The sequence below is a fragment of the Poecilia formosa genome, unplaced genomic scaffold (assembly GCF_000485575.1).
Source record: "Poecilia formosa unplaced genomic scaffold, Poecilia_formosa-5.1.2 Scaffold271, whole genome shotgun sequence".
NCBI lineage: Eukaryota > Metazoa > Chordata > Actinopteri > Cyprinodontiformes > Poeciliidae > Poecilia > Poecilia formosa.
The window spans coordinates 49473-56820 of NW_006800210.1; positions in this window are offsets into that span (position 1 = coordinate 49473).

Sequence of the window (7348 nt, forward strand, 5' to 3'; positions counted from 1 at the left end):
CAATCAACCGTCATGGAAAAAGGGGTAAATTTCCTTCCCAGCACAAATTCCTATCAAAACCATTGGTGTTGTGTTATGTTGCACTGTTTGGCAGTGACTTGCACCTTTTCATATTTTCCGTAATTATGAGCCAACATGTTGGCAAGTGATTTACCATAACTGTGTTCTTTGTCATTAGCTGTTGCTATGTAATGAAAATTGCTAACGTTACTTTTAATGGGTTCCAAAGAAGAAATGAAAGGTACAATTAAACAGCCTGTTTCATAAAATCTTCCAGTTTTATGAGAATCTGAGTTTTTTTGTGGTTGTTGGACCAAACATTTATGAAAAGTTTTCTGTCTGCTATAAAATTACGTTTGCATGAATAACACTTTAATGATGTTCCAGCTCTTTCTTTGTGTATCACTGGTGTATTGTTGGAAAAAGCAGGTCTGTATTCTGTGAAAACATCTCTCATGCTGATCCCCATTTCAAAATCATTTGCATTTAACAAATACAGAACAGCACGTATGTCTAAAATATGTGAATATTCGAAAGCATTAACTTTTTGTCATTAATTTCATAAAGTGAAGCTCATTTTATAGATCAGTTACACAAAGAGTGAAATAGCTCAAGACTTTATATATTTAATTTTTCGTGATGACTTACAGATGATGGAAACCCAAACTCCAGCTTATCACGAAATATAAGATCAAAAAAGAATATCTTAGTATAATGCATAGATTTCTGAGATGAGTGAGAAAAGATATTAAACGTTTTCACAACATTACATACTTTGGAAATGTACTGTTAGTGGAATTTTAAGTGTAGTCTTTGTCATGTTGAGAATTTTTCTTATTTATGCCAACCTCTTTCTAAAACTTGTACTTTGTTTTTTTCTTTTTGAGTTTCTGCAAAAAGCTGTTCTTTGGTTCACTGTAATATTCTGCGAAAGTCAGATACCGATGTGAAGATAAAGGTAACATTGGTATAGAATGTTTTTTAAATATTCAAATTAAAAGTCCTAGTGCATTGATTTTTCAACAAATCCATGCACTTGGACTTGTGCATGGATTCTTGCTTCTTGCATCTATGGCTATGCAAGAATCCATAGATGCTTCTTGCATCTATGGCTTCTTGCCATAAATGCAAGAAGCATCTTGCATCTATGGCCAACCCAAACCATAGAGGTAAATTAATTAAAAAAACATGTGGGGTGACATCAAACTAGCTGTTTTAGACACAAAACTAAAAATTCAGAGCAACTGAGCAAAGTTGTCCAATCGTTCTGGTCTAGAATCGCATGTGTCCGTGTGACTGATGTCCATGCAAAGAAGAGGCGAAGCCTTTCTCAGGAATAGTGGTTAACTTTCTTTTAAAAGAGTATGCAATTTATTAGTTTTTCTAACTTGTCTAATAGGTGTTCACTGCTGAAGTCTTTTTTTGTTTTTTTTCCCCAACTTTACATGATTTTGTAAATTATGATAATTTAATTCAAAGTTGGCATTTTTAATGCAACTTCAATGCAACTTTTAGAGCAACTTTGCATCAAAAGTGTCATTATTTAACACATTATTCAATGATAGTTCATGACAACTGTCATAAACATTCATAAAGACTTCTTTATGTTCATGATAGTGTCATGTCAGTCTTATGCACACCCCTTCAAATAAAATGTTACCCTAATTTAAATGTAAAATCACAAAATTAATAAACTGGCCACATATTCTTAAAGGGCTTAAATGGTAGATTCTGAAATGAGCTGATATAATAGAAACACTTGAGGCTTCCTGCAAGCACAATACAGGCAGATTTTGCAACACTTATGTGAATTTAAGCTTTTACATAACGGCACTTTTGTTTTTACTTGTTCGCAGCATTTACTGTAGTTGTTGTCATCAGTCTGAGAGGAAAAAAGTGAATAATGCTCAGTGATAAAACAAATGAGTTCACAGCATTTACTGCTGACAACGGTGCTAACCATTTGCTAAATAAACACCAGCTCATCAGACATCTTATCTTTTGCTTAGTAGGTCATAAAGATATAATTTCCTATCCTGATGAAGGGAAAAGAAAGACTTGCAATTTTGGGGGGATTGAAATAAACTGCAGAGGGAAATGAAAAAAGATGTAAAAAAGAAGCTACTGTTTGGGTAAAAGCTTCTTACGGATAAATCCATATCCATAAATCAAGGTTTGCATGCCCTCACATAGGTTTACATGCCCTCACATAGGTTTACACGCCCTCACATGGGTATACACGCCCTTACATTTTCTCATGGGCCTAGCTGAAGGCATGGTGCAGGATAAGATCTTTTTTTTCTTAGCACTGTTATTACTGTAAACATAACTTTTTTCTACTGACCTTATCTGTAATCAGAACTTAACTTGGTTAAATGCATCAAATTCCACTTCCTAATTTCATTGTTTGACACTCCTGTAGAACAAGCTAAGTGAATAATTATTTTAAGTTTTTTTTACATATACCATTTTTGATTAGGAGAAAGTAATAATTGTAAGTGGCAATAATATTAGTAATTTTAATATTATTTAGAAAATGTCCTGGAAAAAAAAAAAAAAAAAAAAAAACATTTCTTGTAACAGAATTTGACTGCTTTCCATCCCACACATTTTGTAATCCAGCCAACTTTTCTCTGGCATTATGCTGTGATGCTTGGAATAACTTCACTGCTTCTTGAGATGCTGACAGCATTTTTATTAACTGAAATCCCTGAAATTCTCTTCACAGTCATTCAATAGCCATTTCATTAAAATGAATACTTTACTTAAAGATCTATTTACTGTATTCCAGGGATTTGACTTCATTTAATAAGACTCTAATGGGATCAGGAAGCAGGGAGATTTCAATAAAACTGCACAATTTATTGTTTAACAAAAATCAAAGTTAGTAAATGTAAAGTAAGACCACACATCTGTGTAATGGCTGAGGCATGACTAAACCTGGGTGACTAAACCTGGGTGACGAAACGCAGGGATATCAGAGACACAGAAACACATTAGAAAATGAGGTGTTGCTTCATTCTAGTACAATGTCATTAAAACGAATCACAAAATGCTCATTGCAAGATTCTTACCTTAACTAAGTATCATAAGTGCCAGAAAAAAGAAATAGGAGACAATGTTCTCATGGATCACATTTCCTGTCAGATCTCATGAAGTGCCACGTTTTGCTTCATCACGTACCTGGAAAGGAAATCGATCTTAAATGCGCTGTCAGAATATAATGAGCCAATGCGGTGTATAGTTCTAAATGTGAGTGTGACACAGGTCATGACATCAGTGGGGACATGACACATGCCACCAGCCAAAGCGTTGCCGCAAACCACGTGCAACCCTCCATTGCCGCTTCATTCACTGAGACACATGTCCTGCTTAAGCTGATTTTATCCCTGACTGAATATTAGCAAAATTAGGCATGAAAATGTTCCATGGGAGCATAGACATATATTATCTGATGTTATCAACTTTAGATTCTGTATAAAGAAATAATTTCTGGATTTCATCTTTTTTTTTTTTATTTAGCAAAGAGAGTAACAGAAGAAATCTTTGCGAATTTGCATCATTCATTGTTTATCTTGTACTGGTGGGCTTTCCAGCATAATCTTTATGTAAAGTGATATAGTTCCACATGTCAAACTTAATACTGTTTTGCTATAGAAGAAAAAACAAAACAAAAACACATTGGGTTAATTCTGAGGAGAAGGTGGTGGGAAAACATCTGATAAAAGTAAAAACAAAGATAAAGCTGATTTAAACAAAGAAAGAGATTACAGAATAAACAAACCTCAAAACAACCCAGGACATAAAATGTTGTATTTTATTAAAATGTTTCATACCTCGGCCACTGGAACTCAAAGACGTTTAAATATGGCCCTATTCTGAGGCCTAAGCTGCTGCAATGTGCAGCCTGAAATGATCAATGAGTCCTTTTGTTTTAGGAATGACTTGCCACCACAGTAATTAAAATGGTTTGGAACAGCATGTACTATTTGAAGTCGTGTAGAAACTTGCATTTTATCCACAAGCTCTCACAATTTAAATTAGCTCTGAATATACAGATATGCTCTTTTCACATGTGCAGCACAGATTATTTTAAATCCATATTGTATAAAAGTTTTATCTGTAATTCTGTTATCTAACTGCTTTTAGATAATGTTTAACTATTGTGCTTCTCAAACTTAACAAAAATAAGGGACGTTTCACTTCTCATCTCATTAAAAAAAAAAACAAAAAAAAAAAAACAAACTGGAAACTCTTAGAAAGGCAAAAATGTCAACATTAAATACATGTCAGGATATGTTGATTTTAAGATCCAATTTTTAAAAATAAGCTTGAACCTAAAATATTAAGAAAAAATGTTTCTGGGAACCAGTAAGGCTTCTTTCAATGACTGATATTTAGGTGAACTTTTTATTTTCTCCTATGTTTAAACTAAATCCACATTTTAAGGTGGATTTGGTTTTGGAACCCAGAGAACAAGCTCTTTAATTCACTGTTCATTCACCTTCAGCACTATTTTTCATGATTTGTGAGACGTAAAAAAGAACAATGCAAATAGCTTGGGACCAAATGCACACACAAAAAAAAGAAAAAACTGACTTTGAAATTAAGATATAGGAATTCTGCAATCAGAGAAAACATGTCACTCAAGTTAAATGTGTGTGCCTGGAGGAAAATACACTTTTTTAAATTATCCTCATCTTTTTATTTCAACCCTGTGTTTTTTAAATGTCTTTGATATCTCTCACATTTTTGGATGTGTCCAACCATTAAATTACATGAGTTGTGCTATTTTTACCAAAAGTTTAACTCTGTGTGTGCATGTCTGGAAACTGAGGAAGAGAGTGGCTGATGGACAAGGATGCTTGTGTGTAGGCAGCTCTTCTGTATGCCTGAGTGTGTCCATGTAATTTTATATAACACTTGGTTATCTCTTCCTTGGTAGAAATCATCCTTCTTCTGCCAGAGTGCCTCCTCTGCAGTCCTCGCAGTTCTTTGCAGATCATATCTTTCTACATCACAACATTAATGTTCACCGTCTCTTCAATCTACGCAGTGATATGCCCAGTGCTTGACGTTTGCCACCTTATCTCTTTTAGGCCCAAACAAATAAGGTGCAAACAAGATTGTTTTCTTTGTGCATATGCAATATTGCCTTGGACACCAAGGTTGATGAAAGATGCTGTGAGATGATTTGGTTGCTGTTGGCAACCAATCACTTAGAGCCAGTTGTGCATGAATACATCATGGATACTGTATTGCATAACATTTTTTGCACTGAGGCATAAATTACCATGTGGTCTATTTAGTTGTATAAGATTCAGGATATTTATTGGTATGTTGTGTGTAAATACCTAAGCATGGAATAATAACTATGTAGACAAAATCAAAAGTTTATAATATTGTAAAAAAAATAATATTTTATTCTTTTACACACCTTCTTTCAAGGATGTAACAACCTTGCATGGCCTTGAGGAAGCTGGGCAAGATTGACACAAATCAACAGATCAAGCATTTGACTTCTAATCAGATTACAAAAAAAAAGAAAAGAAAAAAGAAAACATGCTCAACACTCAATATCACAATTTAATTCAATACAGTAAATGGTTTATCCCAAAATAACGACTTTGCAAGAACTTTCAGCTGCTAATGGAGATGATTAAACTATGAGGGATAGAAACTGGTTGTTCTTGGGATGCAGACATTTTTCCTATTATGACTTTGGGAAGGGCATTGCAGGATACTCTTCCATCATCCCAAAGACAGTGTTTCCAATTTAGTAAATGTGTTGCTTAATTAGTAACAACTCCAAGTCTTTGAAGTAGGCTACTGACAACCTCATGGAGCTCTGTAATGTTAAAATATGTTTTTTAATTTGTTTGTTATGCAGCTTGTTTTGTTCTGTGGCCCTTAGAGCTTTTTTTTTTTTTTTTTTTACTTTACCAGAACATTTTAAGTCACACACAGTCAGACTGTTGACAAGGCTAGAATGTAAAGTCAGAGATTTTCTCATTCCTTATCTTTCATCAACATAACTGAAAGGAACCTCCTCGAACATCCTTGAGTTATTATTACATATAATGGGCATCTGTAGGCTATTGTTGTTGTCTAATTTTGGTAATCCATATAAATAAGGCATACTTACAATTGATGCTACAGAATGTATGCACTTTTTTGCGCACTGGACACATTATTTTAAAGACATCAGAAATTGTCTTCTCTCACTCCACCACCTTTTGTTTCTCAGTGAACATAGAGAGAGGTACAGGAAAAGCAGGTAAAACACAGTTCAAGACACACCAAAAACAAATCAGATTCAAACATATAGCTGATTTAATTAGAAAGAGTTGAAATCCATCTAGTTTCTTATTGGGGCTATGTAGAAATATGCATCACTGTCATAGGACTGATAAGAAACACAGCAACATTTTAGAATCAGGTTGCCCAAGAGAAGTGTTTACAGGGAGAAAGGTACTCGTCCACGTAGTGACCCAACGCCATAGTTTTGAGTATGTTGTTGCACAAAAAAACAACAAAAGAAACTGAGTCTTGGTTGTGAGAGGAATATCCAATTACCACAATAATCCTATGCAATGTGTGCAGAGAAAAATGCAATGCAGATGGGCAAGATTGACACAAATATGTTATTGCCCCTGAACATTCTTGGGGACATTCAGGGGCCATTTTGTATTCAGAGGGATTTGTGTTTGTAGTGTTTGCTTAATTTTGCTTTCTGATTAAAGACAACCTAAGTAAAAGGTTGGGTTTAAGGAAATTTTAAAAAGCATAAACCCTAGAGTCCTTTTATTGAAAAGAAAAAGTTCTTTACAAACATTAAAAAACAAAGCTTTGAAGAAATTCTATCTGATAGCACTAAGTTATTTTTTTATTTTTTATTTTTTATTTTTTTGAATCTCAACAAAACAGATGTCAGCCAACTGACATCTGTTTTGTCAACAAAACAGATGTCAGTTGAAAGTTGAAACCCACGTGTTTGGAGTCGTATTTGAAACATAGTCAATTAAGAATTTAACCATGGCACTTGACTTAATGTCATGTTTTGATTGTTGATTCTATGTTGCATGACTTTGTGTTTTTGTGTTTTTTATGATGTAAAGCACTTTGAAATTCCTTGCTGTGGAAATGTGCTATGCAAATAAAATTTAATTGATTGATGAAAATAAAATAAGCACAAAAGATTGTCATGCAAGGAAAATCTTCAAGAATGATTTTCTGTTTCACCAGATTGTCTTTAAATCAATGTAGGTAAGCAAATAACTCAAACAATTAATACCCTTGAAAAAAGTCTGTTAAAATAATAAATAAAAAAAAAAAAAAAAAAAAAAAA